This window comes from Pinus tabuliformis, chromosome 6 (genome assembly GCF_031772625.1).
Source record: "Pinus tabuliformis cultivar Carrire ecotype Pingquan chromosome 6, CPIR1, whole genome shotgun sequence".
Lineage (NCBI taxonomy): Eukaryota > Viridiplantae > Streptophyta > Pinopsida > Pinales > Pinaceae > Pinus > Pinus tabuliformis.
Window position 1 is genome coordinate 289,892,018 of NC_142292.1, and position 18,606 is coordinate 289,910,623.

At 39.1% G+C, this 18,606-nt stretch overlaps 1 pseudogene; it reads left to right on the forward strand.

Annotated features, from left to right (window-relative positions):
- Window positions 1-10,995, forward strand: part of LOC149258470 (uncharacterized) — a 38,742-nt pseudogene extending 27,747 nt beyond the window's left edge.
- The last annotated feature ends 7,611 nt before the right edge of the window (window positions 10,996-18,606 follow it).

Sequence of the window (18,606 nt, forward strand, 5' to 3'; positions counted from 1 at the left end):
CATTTTTCCTTAGGATCGACCCCACCAAGTTATGGTGCGGAACCTTCTCATTGCTTAGAAGTATCATGACTTGTGTGGTAGAGCCTACCTTATCATGGGTGCCCTAGTTAGTACCTTTTTTGTCACTTGGCACTCATGCTGATTTTTCATCCCTAGGATCAGGAGTCCTCTTTAGTCCCGCCATGACTTATGCGTTGAAGACTCATTCCTCTTTACTTCTTCGCTTCGTTCTGGCCTTATACCCTAGAGGCTCCTATGTGTGTCGAGTTGTACTTCTGCATTGCATGTTGACCATTTGCACCTTTTTCCCTAGAGCCGGCTTCACTTGGACTCGTGTTTAAACCAACTTTTGACCATGACGTCTGAAAAAGCAACCTTGCATACCTTTGACTTCTGCAGCTTGACATACCTTGATCCATGGAAGGAACATACCTCTGAGTGTCACTGACTAGTTTTCACCTCCCTGCATTGAGCATAGGAACGTTCCTTTCCCAGGAACTAGATCATCTGTTTCACCGACACTCGTTCTTTCCACTGTACCATAGCATTCTTTTATTCTTTTTCCGGCTTAACAGAAAAAGACAAAAAAAATTAAATATTCCAAAAAAGAGCGGGAACAGGGACATTATTTCCATTTATTGTTGGCAGCTAGAGTCAGTCGTGTCGCCCTTGAACAAAGCACTCAAAACAAAGTCTCCTCCACATGGGTGGGATTTATTTTGACTTAGGTATGCCATAACCTTGTTATTGAGTCAGTTCTCCCCCGATTGGTTATCTCTTCCAATCATATGGAGGGTTCGTTCGTGCCTCCTGCATGACGAACTTATACAGATTCATCATATGCTGCCACATAGTCACATTGAGTCGTGCTTTTGTTCAAGGGAAGTTAGCCTGAGTCGACCTTTCTGCGGTGTCTCTTGACTCATTTTTCAGTCGGCCATCCCTGGTTGTCCGTGTCATGTCTATCATCACATCAGTTATATTGGTCCTTTACTCGTGCCGGTTTGAGAAGGTCCCCATTGACTTCTTGCTGGCGGGTCTTGTCCTTATCGACGACGACACCTTGCTCTGAGGACAGGCCTAGAGCCGCACCCTGGCCCTATTTTCATTATTGATAAGTCACCTTGTGCTCAACATCGATCAGTATTATGGGTCTTTGACTGAGTGGTTTCCCTTCTGTTCGACGTCAGCATACATTATCACACATTGGGATTCGTGTAGTACCTTGGTTTCCATTTGACCCTATTGGTGGATACCTCGCCTCTGTGTCAGCTTTCATTATTGGTTGGTTCAGAGGGTTTCTGCCGTGCACTAGCCACATCTTGTGTACGTCGGAAACGTACTTCGGTTGGGTTACTACATCTTTTTTCGTCCGATTCCTTCCACATTATTGGCCTACGGGTTACACTCGCGCTAGATTGATGGAGGATGCCTTAATGCCTTCCTTCTAGCGGATCTTTCCCTATCGACTCCGACTCATTGCTCTGGGGCAAAGATCTAGAGTCCATTTGGCAGTACCTTGGGGTTTGTAGTCATTAGTGGCAGATCCTTCGCTATCGACAGTGGGAAACCATCATTGTCTCCTGATCGATAGATTCTTACAGGTGTTCGACTTCAGCTCATCTATTCACACTTGTTAGATTGTACTGGGTACCTTGACACCCATTATCATTATCGGTGAGTAGTCTCGCGTTTGTTAACGGTATACATCAATGACCGGTAATCAAATGATTTCTCACATGGTCGACTTCAGATCATTTATTCCCATGGTGTAGAAATGTACCGCGGCGGTCGGTGAAGACCTCAGGTTGTATCAGCATTCATTGGTTCACTTGACAGTTGCTCTTGTTGCTGCTAGTTGATACCACTCCACCTTATATGTTGCAGTCAGTCATGGCGACATTCTATATGCTGGCACCTGAGTTTGCAGTGTAGTACCATCCTATTCCATCATGTTCAGTTGGTACCTTTTGGGATCAGTCTTTGATATCAGTGATCCGTTGCATCTTTCAGCATCATTGACAGTTTTATATGTGATATTTAGACATGTACTTACTCATTATGATCAGATGATCCATTATGTATCTTCCAGTCATTTTATACTTGTATACTTAGTGGATCCGCTTGTACTTGATATGCGGACATGCTTTACTTTTTCTGAGCATGGGTATGCCCACCTCAGACAGTGTTTCTTTCTGATCTCCTTTTGGTGGCTTGGCAGGCTGAATTCTGGTGAAGTCCTCCTCGGTTTTTCGACAAGACTTCCTTTCCATGTTCTTACATAATATATTTCGGCCATCATGTTCCCCTTCTAACCTCATACATTAGGGGGCATCTGTTATAGCTCCAAATCTAACTCTTATGGTTTGTGATGCTGCACTCATGGCCTAGGGCAACCCCTCCTTCCAGACCTGGTCCTAAAATTTAAAAAACAGTGTTTTATTCCCTATACGCGACATTGCCCTGAGTTAAACGCGTGTACACGTGGCTCTGTTTATACCCAACCCGTGTTTATGTATTAAAACACTTAAAAAAAAAAATAATTCCTTATTTTCGGGCGGAGATCACGGGTTTTACCTGCTGATCACCTGTTAGTGCCCGTGGCCCAACTGTTCCCAACCAACTCCTAACTAAAAAACTACTTTGGAGATGGTATAAAAAGACATCAAAGGGAAGGCCTAAGGGGGAGAGAAAAGAAGAGCAAGATTATTATGCTAAGATTTTTCCCATAGACCAGGTCTGAAGTCCTTGGTGCTTTCTGCACTTCCCCCATTTTGCATAGGAAACCCTTGTTTCCATGTGTATTGGTGATCATTCATCCTTGATATCATCATTGAGTAGGACTTGGAAGGAGCTCTTGTTGGAGGCTTGAGGCTGGAACGAATCCGGGAGGAAGCTTTGCTTGGAGCCTGTTGAAGGTGTCCAGGTGATATCTTTCTGTTATATGTACTTTATTTGCCTTTATATATAAAGAAACACGTCTTTGTTCCCGAAACAATCTTTCTTTATGCTTATGAGATTCTTGTTTTGAATTCTTATGCAAGTGGTTACTTAAAGATTTTTATAACTAACTTTATAGCATAAGGATGGTTTATACATAAGTATTTGTACATGTACTATTGTGTTCTTTGATTTGTTTGTCTTGCAGGTCAAAGGAAGAAGAAGGGAACTCGAAGAAGGGTTTGGACCCTAAAGGCCTTCTCGAACGTAGGACCTTAGGTACGTACCCTTAACATTAGAATTTGCTTAAAAGTAAAGATAATGGCTGTGTGTGTGTTTCTTTGAATAAGCAACTTTCAGTCTGGTAGAGTCTTAGCCCAAAGGACCCTAGGGGTACTTTCCCTTCAACCAGTACCGAGTGTCCTGACTCCTGTCTAGCCATATCCTTCATTTGAACCAGATCATGTTGATTCTAAGGTTGACCTCTCACCTTCTTCCCCTGTTTCTTCATCTTCCTCTTCTACTTCACCTAGTGAAAGTTTGAAATCCAATAACCAGGAGGCTAAGAATAAGAAGAAGAAGATAAAGAAGAAGAAGTTAGATAAGCAAGAGGCCAACTGTGCAGCTATTGCTCCAAATTTTCTTCCCATCGACAAACCTTCTGATCCTTTGCAGAAGGTAAAATTCCCTTGCAGGATATGTAAGGGCAGCCATCTCCTTCGAGACTATCTTGGCATTCCCAGAGTCTTAGAGGTATGGTCTCAAAATCTGGATCAACCATCCCCATCGACGTCTAGAGATCATGTCGAAGCAACACCCTCCGCTAATGATGGTAAGAAGAAGGGAAAAAATAAATTCCCCTATAGTTATGTGAAGGAGATAATCTTCTTCACCTTTGTCCTCTTACAGGTAAAGCTTCCAAAGTTTTGGAAAACCTTACAACTCCTCAACCTCAACTTCTTGTTGGTAAAGGGATTGACTCAGATTCATCCCTTTCCCATCTAAGTCAATCTCTATACCAACTCAGATTCATCTCTTTCCCATCCCACTCTTCCTAAGCATGACTCTTTTGTGTCTGTTCTCGACCAACCATTGGTTAAAACAAGTGTTGACTTGGCTCCGCCTTCATTTGTTCACTTTGTACTCGACACAAGTAGTGATCATACTACTCATGTTCTTCTCATCTCCTTAGATTCTCATGAATTAAAGAATGGCCCTCCCATATCAGTTGTTCAGGAGAGTCCTTCTCCCCTTCTTATAGAACATGGGGGAAATCATATGATACCCCCACCAAGTAGTTATGTCATTTCTTTTGATTGGAGCTCATTGACTCCTTTTTTCTTCCCATATTATGTGCCTTTATAAATCACAATACATGCCTATGATATGGTAGTACATGGCACTATACTAGATGAAGGCACATTTGTTAGCATCATGTCTTCTACTACTTGGGAAGCTATGGGTTCCCACAACTTGTGTCTATCACCCAGGATCTGTTGGCTTTCAACCGAGGAACTAGTCAACCCTTAGGGATCCTTCCGAAGTTCCTTGTTACTTTGGGAGGAAAGACTGTCTATATATACATGATGGTAGTCCAAAGTCCCTTAGAATTCAATCTTCTCCTTGGACGCGACTATGTTTATGTCATGGGATCTATTGTTTCTTCACTTTTCCATGTGGTTTTTTTTCCACATGAATGAAGAATAGTGACCATTGATCAATTGTCATTCATTGGTCCCCAGGTGCCTCCTTTGCAACCATCATCCCCTATCAGTTCTTGTTTGCAAGCAATACCTTCCCTGTCACAAGTCAATTATGTGGCTACCTGTTCCACATTTGTTGATGATCACACATATGGTATAGTACACTATGTATTGGGGGCATTTGAACTCGATTTTTCATTGGTACCATTTAACATGTATTCATCCCAGAGCATGACTATCCCATCTAGTGAGGACCTCTTGGGAGACATGTTCTCGCCTGGTCCTTAAATAATGTCAAAGCATAGTTCCTTACCTTGTGTCAAGCTCGTTCAAAAATGAAACAAGGGGTCTGAGCATAGTTCCTTGTCTTGTGTCAAGCTCGTTAAAAATGAATCAAGGAATCCAAGGATAGTTTGTTCTTCTATCACCCTCATTAAAAAATGAAATAGATGTCAGAGCATGGTTCTTGGTCTTGTGTCAAGCTCCTTAGAAAATGAAACAAGGAGTCTTGAGGATAGTTCTTTCACTGTGTCAACCTTGTTAAAAAATGAAACAACCCCCTTTTTCACATCGAGTCATTTGATTAATATCTCGTAGAATTTGAGTCATATTTTCTAGATCTCGATGAATCATTCTAGGAGAACATTTTCCTCATCATGAGTTTAGATTTTTCTTTCCTCCTTTCATGTGCCTTTTTCGCCGAGTCTCTACCATTTTCCCATTATTGCAATGGAGTTTCCATCTTATGACTCATAACCCTCACTCCCCCAGGGGGGCATGGGGGGCATAACCTTTTATGAGTTTTACTCTATCATTTGGGCAAGTCAATGTTTACATGTCATGTCAACGGTGGAACTATGGTGAAGTTTGGTTTGGTGTGTTTTTGAAATAACTTTCCTACTTATTATGTCTTCACCTTCTTTGCAGATGTATGTGACTCCTTCCATCAATTTCGTTGATGGTGCTTGCTATAGTACCAATTGATTTATCTTCAAGGTATTTTTTTGGGTCAAAAAACTAATAACATTATTGAATATAGAATAGTTATTGAACTCTTGTTAGAAGCCATTGCTCTTGACATTCGAGAAATGATTGTTAACCTTGATTCGCAACTTGTTGTTCTTGAGAACAGTGGGCAATATTATGTTAGAAACCCTCAGATATTGAGAATGTATTCATGTATTCATCTATTGGAAAAAAAAATTGATTATATCACATATCATCACATTCCTAGGCATATGAATACATTAACAGATGCATTGGCTAATTATGTTTTAGATAAACATTTACGTAATATGTGAAAAAACATTATATCATAATAAATAGGAAATATAGCACACACACACACACACACACACACACACACACACACACACACACAGATATATATATATATATATATATATATATATATATATATATATATATATATATATATATATATATATATATATATATATATTTCGATAATGTTTGAGTATGATACATCAACATCCAAAAAATAATATATGTGTTCTAAATACACCTGTGGCTTGCATGCCTCAAAACTGTAAATGCTAAACTATGGACTCTTTTGTGTGGTGATCATGATAACATGTTAATGCTCATACTACACGAGTTAGTAATCATCGAATCCAGTCTGACACTCCCATGGTGTGCCTCTGATAACGGCGAGGAATGTCCTCGATCTGTGCATACTCTAGGATTCCTTTGGCCAGGTCCTCCATATTTTGGGCAATCTCTTCTTCATTATCTACTCATTATTGATAAGGAGCGACCTCGAACTATCAAGTCACACGTCTAGCAATAGGGGACATCCCTGCTAGTCTTTCTAGTCCAATATCTTTAATTACATAGTCAATATTTCATGAATACATATATGAAAAACAATAAAAAACCAAAAACCCAAAATTGTTTTATTCACCTCCATCATCAAAGTCTTCTCCCTCTGGGAGTAGCATGTCAAGATCACCATGGAAGTCAGTCCTGCCATATGGCCAGTCCTCCATAATGATTAGTTGTCACCTAAACCACGCAAAGAAAGCGGACTTCTATGACATGTTCTAGCCCCCTCCAGTCCTTGGCATCAACTTGCCCCAATAGACCATCCATGGATCTCGTGGCGTCATGGAGTTCACCTCCGCTAGCTGATAGTGGAATAGTGGGATCCATTCTAGGAAGAAAGTCACCAAAATAGAACCATATCCAAATTGCCTCAGGTTCCCTTCCTTGCATTTGGATAATTGGCATTTCATATTTACTTTCATGGATTCTACCCAGTTGAAGACAGTGGGCATCGTGTAGTCTACAAGATACTGGAACTTAGATTTATTGTACTTATGTAATGCTTGAGCCCCAGCTACTCTGTTAATGGGCAAGAGCAGTACCTTTAATATCAGATTAGTTATGGTCACGATGTTGATCTTACTACTTGTATATTTCAGAGCTCTAGGGAAATGTTCTGCAAGGACCATGTTCGCACTTGCCCCAATGGGTTTGCCTCCATACAATTGGATTAGTTCCCCTCTACGGGATAATCTAGCAATGAAGCAAATGTCTGAAGTCTCTAGCTCCATCTCTTGATCATGGATCACAAATACCTCTCATCGAACGTCCCATAGACTGATTAGGTATTGTAGTAGCTCAGGTTGAACCCGTAGGCTCGATATAAGAAAGAACTTGAGGAGCCCACAGTTCCTCAATGCATCTAAGCAGTTTGGATCTTCCAATGCCAATGCATCTGTTCTTTCCTGCTCATGCTCTTTCCACTCAATCACCATCTTTTCGTGCCTTGATTTTCCTACAAACACCCCGCATTTAGCTTAACATCAGTTTTTGCAAGGGAAAAATCCGATTTAAAGTAATGAATTTGAGCGGAAATTGAAATTTTTTAGTTCTCTGCATCGGCGTGACTGTTTTTAAAATAAGTGCACTAACGACACGAAGGCTTGTGTTAAAAATACTTGATTGGCGCAGTCCCATGCCTGGATCCCACACCGATCGAGGGTGAATTTTTTTTGCAAGGAATCCCTCAAAAACCCTAATTTTTTTTTTAAATGAATGTAAAACATGTATTAATGTAAATATTAAGGCCTAGGCTCTTACCTACAACAAACAGTTTTTCGATCGACCTCCTGGATCCGCTGCAATCTGCTCCTGAATATTTAGGGCACAAGTGGGTAAAAATTGCTCCAAATGAGGTAAAAGAGGTAAATGGTAAAAAATGTTTAACTTTTTCCCTTTTTATAAAATTTTCACCATGTTTTAGGGTTTTAAAAGCATATTTTCACCATTTTTCCTAGAAACGAATAATACATTTTCTTATTGTGCATCGACGGGTGATGGTTTTCTGATAGTGATGCAAAACTAGAGTCGTGTTTAAGCTCTTTTCCGGACTCGTAAAAAAATTCAAATGAAAAGATTTCCAAGTATGTTTCCCTTTTTGAATCGTTAAAGAAATAAACATGGTGAGTTAGCTTTAAGCCTTTTTTTGAATCTCAAAACATGAAAATATTGCCAAGTTCTTGTTGTTTTGACCTCGTAAATGGTTTCAAAACTTCGTTTACCCAATATACATTTACCCCTTTTTTGGGCTGGGATAAACTATTTACGAAAAAGGTACTCCTTAGCTGAGATGGTCAAGAGGTTCTTTCAAGTATTTTTTTCTACCTTTTTGGGCTCAAGAGACAACTTTATGACAAGGGAATTTTTGCAGTTTTCTTTTCCGTCTATTTTTCAAACTCTATAAACATGAAAACAATACCGAGTTTTCCCTTTGTTGAACTTGTTAAACTTTAAATGACATCGGATTCGTCACCATGACAGACACAAACTTCTCCTTCCTAGGGCTCATTAATGTTATTAGGTCAGATCTATCAGAAGCATGGACTTACATTACAAGCATATGTTATCCCCTTGAAGCTTGTGATAAAAAATATTTGGGGTACCTACCAAAAATGGTGGGGGAAAATGAGAACTTTTTACCAGTTTTGTCGGAAGCTTGTCACTCTTAAACATGACACTCTTCTGCTTCATGTCAGGTTGGGATATCCCCACTTCATCATTGAACTTCCTGGGTTTGAGCCACCATTTTGTTTTCCTTTCCATCCAATCTCTACCACATCATCATGACCTCCGATCCTATGGATCCAAAAGTTGCCAAAATTCGGAGTCGTGTCATCGATATGTTCAAGAGTTAGTCCTTCTGCACTTTACACTCATTCATAATTCTCTGTATCGTCCATAATCATTGCATCCCTTTTCTCGTGTCGATGATGTGGGATACATCATGGCCCTCCTTCGACAAGGTAACTTCCTATTGACTTTAGCTCATTATCCGAGAAGTTGGCCAAGAAACTCCCTTCCATTACTTTAGAGCTTGCATGCCCTAATGGCAAGTTCTTCACACTCGACGACAAGATCTCTTCATTGGCTTTCAATTGAGTGACTTCATGGGTGTTCAACTTCAGTTCCTTATTAACACTCTGTGAATTGTGCTGCTGGTACCTTGAGAGACACTGTCATTATTGGTGGTTTCTCTCGCGCTTGTGAACAGTTCACATCATTGACTAGTAATCAAGTGATTTTCTAGCATGTTCGACATTAACACATCTATTCACATGTTAGAATTTGTACTTTGATCAGGTCATGTTGGAGCGTAAGACCCTCGGCTTAGATTACATAAGTCCAAGTTGAAAGGCAATGTGACATGATCATGATTACATACATGTCTCTTTCAGATGCATGGTTACAACCATACCATGAGTCTGTTATATGTGATCCTTCTCATTATTGGATGCTTGCGACCATATCTTGGGTTTGTTATGATCCTTCTTACTCGATGGTTTCACCCATACCTTGGATCCATTTACATGATCTTCTTTTGGATGGCTGCATCCATACGGTTACCACTTAAGAATTCTAATTTTAAAACCGCTCACATTAGTTTGATGGTAAAAATTCAGTGCTAGTCTAGTCTTGAGTTTTGTTTGCCTTAGAGTCTGAGTCTAAGGAGTCCACTATGCATCCTCATTCACCACCAGTCTCATAATTTACACAATTTCCATGTGTCAACTTTGTTCAAAGGTTATTATGTGCTACAAAGCTCTTTAGGTGATTTCGTAGCGCATAAGTCAGTTTTAGGTGTTTTCGCAGCGCAACATGTTTCATGTAAAGTTCATAGCGCAGAAACCTCGGTTTAGGTGATTTCGTAGCGGAAAACACCGATTTTGCACTAACTGCGCTACGAAATGGGGAATTCGTGCTGATCCATAACACATCTCACCCCAGCTGTCATATTTTCTGCAAGAATTTTACGGGGATAACATGTGCAAGGTCTTACATGTCGGTCTTGACACGTGTTCTGTAGCCTTCAAATTTGATTCTTGCCTGTACTATTCAAATCGAGATTTCCATCCAAAACCAAATTTGAAAATTCTCTATTAAGACCGAAACTTCTGATTCTGGTTTCGATTTGTGATCAATCTGGCAGTATGACTTCTGGGAAGAATGGGCTCTTGTCACCTTCCTTTGTTTCTAATTTGCAAATTGTCTTGAAAAACAGAAAGATAGAAAAAACCCCCAAAGGTGAAGGCGTTTCTAGCGGTAGTAAGTGACATCACAGCTCTTGTCGCTCTCAGATTCGTGGTTCACAACCATGATAATCTCTTCGTTGCTGCCGAAGCAACACATGCTGTGGGCATCTCTGTCTTGATCTACAAGCTCTTCAAGGAATGGAACTGTGCAGGCTTATCACTTAAATCTCAGGAGCTTACTGCTATATTCTTAGCAGTGAGGGTGTACTGCAGTTTTGTTATGGAATATGATATACACACAGTGCTTGATTGTGCAACATTAGTCACCACTTTGTGGGTGATTTACATGATACGTTTCAAGTTGAAGGCAACACATGATGAAGATTTGGATAATTTTCGATATATTATGTGGTGATTCCATGTGCAGTACTTGCCCTTTTTATCCATCCATCAACATCCCATAATATTGTAAACAGGATACTTTGGGCCTTTTGTGTTTACCTTGAAGCTGTTGCAGTTTTACCCCAGCTTCGCGTGATGCAAAATACAAAGATAGTTGAACCATTCACAGCCCATTATGTGTTTGCATTGGGTATTGCAAGGTTTTTCAGCTGTGCACATTGGGTACTCTAGGTTTTGAATAGCCGTGGCTACTTGTTTTACATTGGGCCATGGCTTGTGGCCGTCCATGGTACTTTTGTCAGAGATTGTTCAGACTTTTATTTTGGCAGACTTTTGCTACTACTATGTTCAAAGTGTTGTAGGAGGGCAACTTGTGCTGCGGCTTCCTTCAGGAGTGGTGTGATTTCAATCTAATGGCTCTGCTGAAGTTTCTATGGAACTGGTGTATGCTTTGGATCTGGTGCCAAAATGTGCTTTTCCGCAAAAGCAATTACTTCTTGCAGCAATTGACATAGCGGATGCAGGCTCAAAATCAGGAGGTTATGTAGTATACTCAACTTGCTCAATTACAGTTGTAGAGAAAACAAAAATGACCAGGGATCATAATGGATTTCGAAAATTGTTTATAGTATTAACAAAGGCAGGAAAACTTTTGGCTCTTCACTCTGGAGATGGTCGCATTGTATGGTCACAGTTGCTCCCTGCTTTCCGGAAAACAGAAGAATGCCAAGCTCCTTCTGTGTTGAAGGTCCTTCCTTGATGGATCCCTCACCAGCATGCTTTAGATGAGAGTCCAATTGTTCTGATAATAGGGAAATGTGGTCTAGGACATGATGAGACAGGGATTCTTTCATTTGTAGATTCTCACAGTGGCAAAGAACTTGAATCTTATAGGCTTTCCTATCCCATATCTCAAGTGATTGCTCTGCCAATGACAGATTCAACTGAGCAACGGCTACATCTTTTTGTTGATAACAATGCAAGGGCAGACTTGTCTCCTAGAACCAATGAAGCACGGACTATGTTTCTTAAACAGATGTCAAATATCTACTTATATTTTGTTGATATAGAAAAAGGATCAATCCAAGCTTATGGTATCAACAATCAGGACATGTCAGATATGGTGTTTAAGGATTATTGCTTCAAAACTAGAGAACTGTGGTCTGTATTGTTTCCTTTTGAATTGGAGAAAATTGTTGCCACTGTCACAAAAATGACAGCTTGGAGGAGGTTTTTATCTTCACACATGGCAAAGGTGGGCAGCAGATCAAAGACATGGCAGTTTGCTCCATTTTGGGGTAATTAAAAGATAAAGGATATACTTCGTTGGATCTGGACATGGTAAGGCATACTAAAGACCGATACACAGGGACAGTTTCATATATTTCAGGGTATTGGAAAGGATGTGGCATTAAAGATCAAACATGGAGCTTTGAACATCCGTTACAGCCAAACTAAAGGGGAGCAGATGTCAAAGAACGAGGTTCATTGTAATTAAAGCCATCAAGCATGTAATATGGAGTTAGAGTCATAGTTAATTTAGAACTCTTAAAAAGCTCCAGTCAGCACTTTATTGTATTTATTAGTTAGTTAAATAGTTGATAGGTGTCATTAGAGGTAGTTATCGAATTCCCCTCATGCTGGAGGAGGAATCTCGATCAGTTAGAATAAGAATTCTATATATAGCTGAAACAACAATGTAATGAGGGTTGGGAAATTTTATAACAGAGCATTGTTTTGGCTTATGTAAAGACAAAGTTTCAGTAATATAATTTGGCTGCTTTACTTCTCAGGATTCATGAAGGATTTCTATGTTCAGAATGTGTGATTTTATCCTTCCCTTAATGTCTTTTACAATTGCATAGATGTATAATCACTCAGAATTCACTGATTGTGCTCTGATTTCCTGTATGCATTTATGAGCTGTGGTTCCATATGTGTTATGTTCTGAATACTCAAATGCTGAATGCCCTGACTTCTATGTAAAGGCAGTATCATTGTTTACTGAGGTGTTGTTGACTCCATAGGCCCAATGGAAACTTGTTTAATGTTTTTCCAGCATCCATATTTATCACAGATATATCACAAAGAGTTAGCCATCTTATCTTAAGTAAAAATCATTAACCCATCTAGAGAGAGCCCTCTCAGGTTGAGGAGGCTAAGCCTCAGCCTAAAGTAGGTCTGAAACAGTTACTTGAAGTCTTCCTGGTCTGCAGCCTTCCAGGGCCTGATTTTGAGATAACACATACCACAATTCATGTATCAGATATTTTAGTTATGTATATGTATCTATGCTTGCTTGTAAGTTTTCCGATGGCAATCTCCAGTTTCATGCATATACTCATAAAGCATTTCACCCCACTCTTGTTTGACCTTCATGCTTTAGGGGGCATCTGTTACAAAACATTTTTTCACTGTCCCTGTACTCCCCATTCCTCAATCCTAGAGGACCTCTAAAGTGACCCTCATATGATTTCCTTACATGAAGAGCACGTCCATACATCCCTCTTCATCTGTAGAACATTTCCCTCTTACATCTGTCATGCGGAAAGAGTCAATTTTGCGGACAAAACCGACCTCCCTAGAAGCTAAGGCTTTCTAGTGACAAACAAGACAATTAAACACAATCTTTCCCTAAATATACATTTAGAATACAAGTAATTAGGTGTTCAAAACATACCTTTAGTCCCACGCTGTTTGTAGCAGTCCAGCCTCTCCGATCCGGATGAGCTCCTCCTTCTCTTCGAAACCTGCATTCACTAACAAGCAAACGATTACATAGCACCTGAATAACTCATAAAATAAAACATATTCATCATAAAGACCAAGGAGTATATGAAACAAATTATGTATAACAACTTGTTGAGAAAAATGAGCTTAATTGTATTAAGTGGAAACAAAAGAAACCATTACAACCAGTGCCTTGGTGTTGTGCAGGTCCTTCCCAGGGTCCAGCAAGAGTTCTCCTTTACTGTGATCAGCTCACCCACTTCCAAATGAAGCTAAGAAAGGATGGGAATCTCTCCTCTCAAGCTCTATAAGGGAGTCTTAATTCCAGCAGCATCTACCCTTAGGAATGTTCAGCTTTCAACCTCCCCTCCCTCTGGCCCAATGCCTGTATTTGTAATGCTTTGGGGGAAGTTAATCAGGTCTACCATCAATGGGATAAGCCCCTCTTTGAGTGGGATAGCTCCCCTCTTGATGGGATAAGTTCCTCCTTCATAGGGATACATGAACCATCTGGAGGTGCTCAATACACATCAAACAAACTTCTAGAATGCTCTAGAATCGACCACAAGTAACTTTTTGAAGTAAAACTCGCGCCTTTTGACCTTCACAGGGGTACGCACCCACCCCTTTACAGACAGAGCATACAAGTACGCAGGGAATGTGAACTTGAGGTGCGTACACGCAAGTAAGGCTAAGAGAAACTGCGTACCTAGAGTTATATAGATTTTTAAAGACTTTCTCTCTTTCTTGGAGTTTGACATGAAGATCAGAGGTATAAGACTTGCCAAGGAGGATAGTATGACAGTTGATGGAGCCATACTAACTGCAAATAGTCATGGTGACAAATTTTAGTGTAACAACATCATTTACCAAGAATATTCCTTCAAACTTAGTTTTCAAGACAGACGCTAGCACTCAGTTTCTTCCCTGTGCTGATTTGCATAGTATAACACTGGGCCTAGCGCCAAACGGAGTTGGTAAGCCATTCATGACCTGCGTCGACCCTCTTTTGGCAAGTTTTTAAAAATGGGGTCGAAGCTTCGAGGTCTAGAAGCTTTGTGAATGGAAGTCTATTAAATGGTTGAGCAAGATAGAGGCGAGAGAGACTGTTTGGGCTCCTTGCCCTATTAAAATGGAACAAACCCAAAGGGATAAGACCTCCTCCATCATAAGAGGATCCATTTCCCCTCTATCACAACTATATAAACTCCTCATTTCACAACCTCAGCTAGCTAATGAAAGGGTTGAAATAATCTGAAAAACTTGATAGCCATCTTGAGAACTTTAGCCTTCTATTTTGTGTGTGAAGGGAGAATAAGCTTGTAGTTTTTCGTTTGGAGTAAAGAGGAATAAGCCTTGAACTTCCATTTTTTTGAGGGTGAATCATGAGATGCTTATAGTGGTGTTGGAACCCGGACATGCCAAAGGGAACCTGCAATGTCAAGGCTCTGGTTTTATTTCTCTTTTAAGCTTATATTAATAAAACTAATGGTTTATTTCCTATATCATGTGTAATATTACATTTTATAGCTTAGAACTCATTTCCCTTTCAAGTAGATTGAATTTGATTTTATGCTATCATGCTTTTTTTTGTTTCTTGCATGCTTGTTTCAGGTATCTGAATGAAAGGAACACAAGGAAGTTGGAGCAAGGAATCAAGATCACCATCAAATGTATTAGTGCTATACGAGGTAGGCCCTCTTATTCGATTCTAATCTAAGGAAATTTACATTAGATGGTCTTTTTGCGGCTAGACACACTCTCTTGGGCTAGAGGGATCATATCTGTTAGTAGAGAGGATACTCCTACTCCACACTTCTCCATTCCATAAGATGACATTGTTGTTCATAACTCTAGTATCGAATCTAATTTTGATTTCTGTTACCCTCTATCATCTACATGCCATGACTCTTTGTATCGTGATCCACCCGACCAATCTACTGCACTAACTAGTTTTTCACTCTCTTGTTCCTCTAGTTGTTGGTTCAAATTGTGATCAAATACAAGGAAATCACATTACATAGGTAGAGGAGTAGGAAGGTTAAGATGATTTCAATCTTTATTCTCTTTTTCAAAATCTTCGATGTCAAAATATCTCTCTTCAATTCTTCAATGATTATCAATCTTCTAATCTTGGTAGTGAATCAAATTAAATCAATTCTTTCAATTAATCAATGGCCTTGGAAAACAATCACTTCAATGATGATGCCTTTGTTGACATATGTGATCAAGAATGTCGCAGTGCATCAATTGATCTTTTGGTTTCTCATGAAGATTTTACTTTAAATCCGGAATCTGATTCAATCATAGAAAATGTGCTTATCGAAACTTCCTCTTCATCTCACTATCCGTTGTTATCTATTGTTTGTGATGCATCCACTTGTGACGAAGATACTCAATTCTTTTCAAGTCCTTCACCTGATGAGTTAACCTCTCAATTGGCAAAAGGTGGTGATATCCATGATGCAAATGAAAATAATCAAATCATTGAGCACTCTTCCCATCCCTAATCTTATCTTCTCTTTCATGAAGACAAATCTTCAAACAAAATTTCTCATGAAATTTCCTCAATTCATTCATCTTTGAATTTGAAATGAGAAGAGTCTTTTGACTTGAGTGATTTGGTTGTTGAAGTTGAAAAATCTGGTAAAATTAGTGACAAACATGGCTTCCATCCGGTCAGTAGTGGATTTATTGAAACTAGTGGTAGTAGTTATCCTCAAACCATGCATGATATGGTTCAATCTTCAAAATGTGATTTTAGAATCTTGGAAAGTTCCTAGACCTGCCAAGGAGTCGAGGCACTTCAACTTATTTTGATGTTTATGTTAGGATCTTGTGAATCTGGTAAGACCCCCGAACTAAGTTAGATATGATTTCTCCCACACAATCCTTCTCTTTGCATGGTTCCACTAGATGAAAATTTCTTTTTGAAATTTTTTTGGTATCTTGGATGTGATCTTTCAAATTTCCAAGATTTTACTTTTGACTGGATTCACAAATATCTTTTAGTTCATTCATCTTCATGCAAATATCTCGCAACAAACTTGGGTTTGGAATACTAACATATGAGCCTTCATTTATGATTGTGGTAGGTGCGACCACATTATAAGCCTGTACCATGATCTGGAAGGGAACATAAGGAGGAAGACGATATCCTGCCAGTCGACTCCAATGAAAGGAAGTGACCATGATACTTGGAGGGGGTGATGTGGGAATGAGAGAACTACCCCCTCGTGCTATGGGAATGGGATAAATTCTCTCCAATGCTGTGGAAACTAGAGCATTGTCCCCCTATGCCATTGGAGTGGGAGGATTTCCCCCTAGTTCATTATAATCTGAAGAAATGAGAAGAAATTGAGTGGTATGAAGTTGAATCTCTATGGGAAAGGCATGATCAACAAAAGGTTGAATCGAGTCAACCATTCTGTCAATCAATGTGTTATCACTCAAATTTTCCTTAAAGTTGTTGGGAAGAGGAAAGGTGTCTGAGGTAACCACAAACCAAATTTTAAGTACAAAATCTAGCCAATCTGTACTCAAAGAGGGCTCTCTCTTTATGATTTAGCTTGGTTTTGAAAGATAATAGGCTAGTTGTGAAGTTTAGGAGTTTTGTTTGAGTTTGGGTGGTGAGATTCAATAGTAGAGGGGTAAAACTGAGTAGCTTAGGCCACTGGGCTAATGGAGTCAAAGAAGATGGCTTAATTGGACTTGGTTTCTTAATAAAATATGGGTTCACAGGGCAAGATGGTCAAACAGGGAACGAATAACAACTTGGAATAGATGGAATGGGTTCAAATTGGATGAAACGCAGTTAAGAATTCTTCAACCTATCTGAATAGAGGGAACTTGAATAATTACTAATAAAGAGAAGTTTAGTATTCTTTACTAAATAATCAAAATGAATGAACTAGAAAACAGGAACAATTAAGATTTCACTATTTATCCTAATTCAAAAGAAAACATAGAGAATAATAATGATTGAAAACACAGTGCATTCAAACATATTCCAAATTACTCTTTTTCGTTTATCATTTAGATATGAAACATAGATGATATAAGAAACAATGAAAAATTTAAAACATAAGGTATAGAGGATTTATTGATCCGGTGTTTGATTCTAGAAATTTGTGGAAAGTCCTTTGCATCAATTCTTTATCCAGCAAGCCATACAAAAGTTGGTCCAATTAGCACTTTATTCCAAAATAATCAATATTACAGCAATGTCTAAGAATCCACCCTCAATACTCCAATTGAAGGAGTATTTATACAAAAAAAATTACAATGAAATATCTCATAACAAAGTGAGATATAAACTGAGGTGACTAATCATATCTTTCAAGAAAATAGGGCCAGAAGACCTCGTAGATGATAGATAAGGTAACTGAATGGTTTGTTGTCCCTCTTCTCGAGAATGTGCTGGATTTAGGCCCTATGATTTGGCCTCTTGCTGTCCTTGGTGTAATTATGTGCTGGTAGCTCTGTTTTGACCTCCCTATTGATAAACTTTACCTGCATCTGATACTCTTTACCTGTTGATCTCTTTTCATCCTCTTTACCTTCATTGACTGTAGTAAAAATCAAAATTTACCTTTTACCTACAATAAATTACAAAATTTCAAGCATTTCTTCCCGCCATTTTGGCTGTGGTATTCTGGTTTTCTCAAGCTTTCTGAGAATTTCATCTATTTCTGTATACCTGAAAAATGTAGGTTGAATTGGGAACAAGTGCTTTAGTTCATCTTCGACATAGAATAAGTTCTCTAGGCTGTCATAGAGAACTCTGCCTGTAGGCAATGCTTTTATTCCTGATGCACTTGTAGATGAACTTGCTTGGTTGCCTGCATACTTATTCAATTCCTCCACATAATCTTTATGCCTCATTAATCTGTCATTAATCACTAAAGGACTGGGTAGCCCTTTACCCTGGAAAATATCAAACTTCTCCATAAAAGCATTAATCTCTACCCGCATGTCATGAAATCTTCTTTCTAAATTTTTCATCAAAGTTTTCTTGGTTAATACTCTTTTGATTTCCAAAATGGTTTCTATTTTGTCATTAATGCCTAATTCTTCCAGCTATTGTTCATTTCTAGTATTCAAAAAATGTATGAGCTTGTTGGCTTCCTTAGGCATTTTTCCTAATTTTGCCTTTGTTCTTTAGATTTGTTCTTGGGTTGCCTTCACAAGATCAATCTACTAAAAAATTACTTGGGTGGATGGCCAAAAATCATTTATGGATTGAGTGATGTTGGCCCAAATAATTTTCTTGATTTCTGACACAAGCTTGTCAAAAG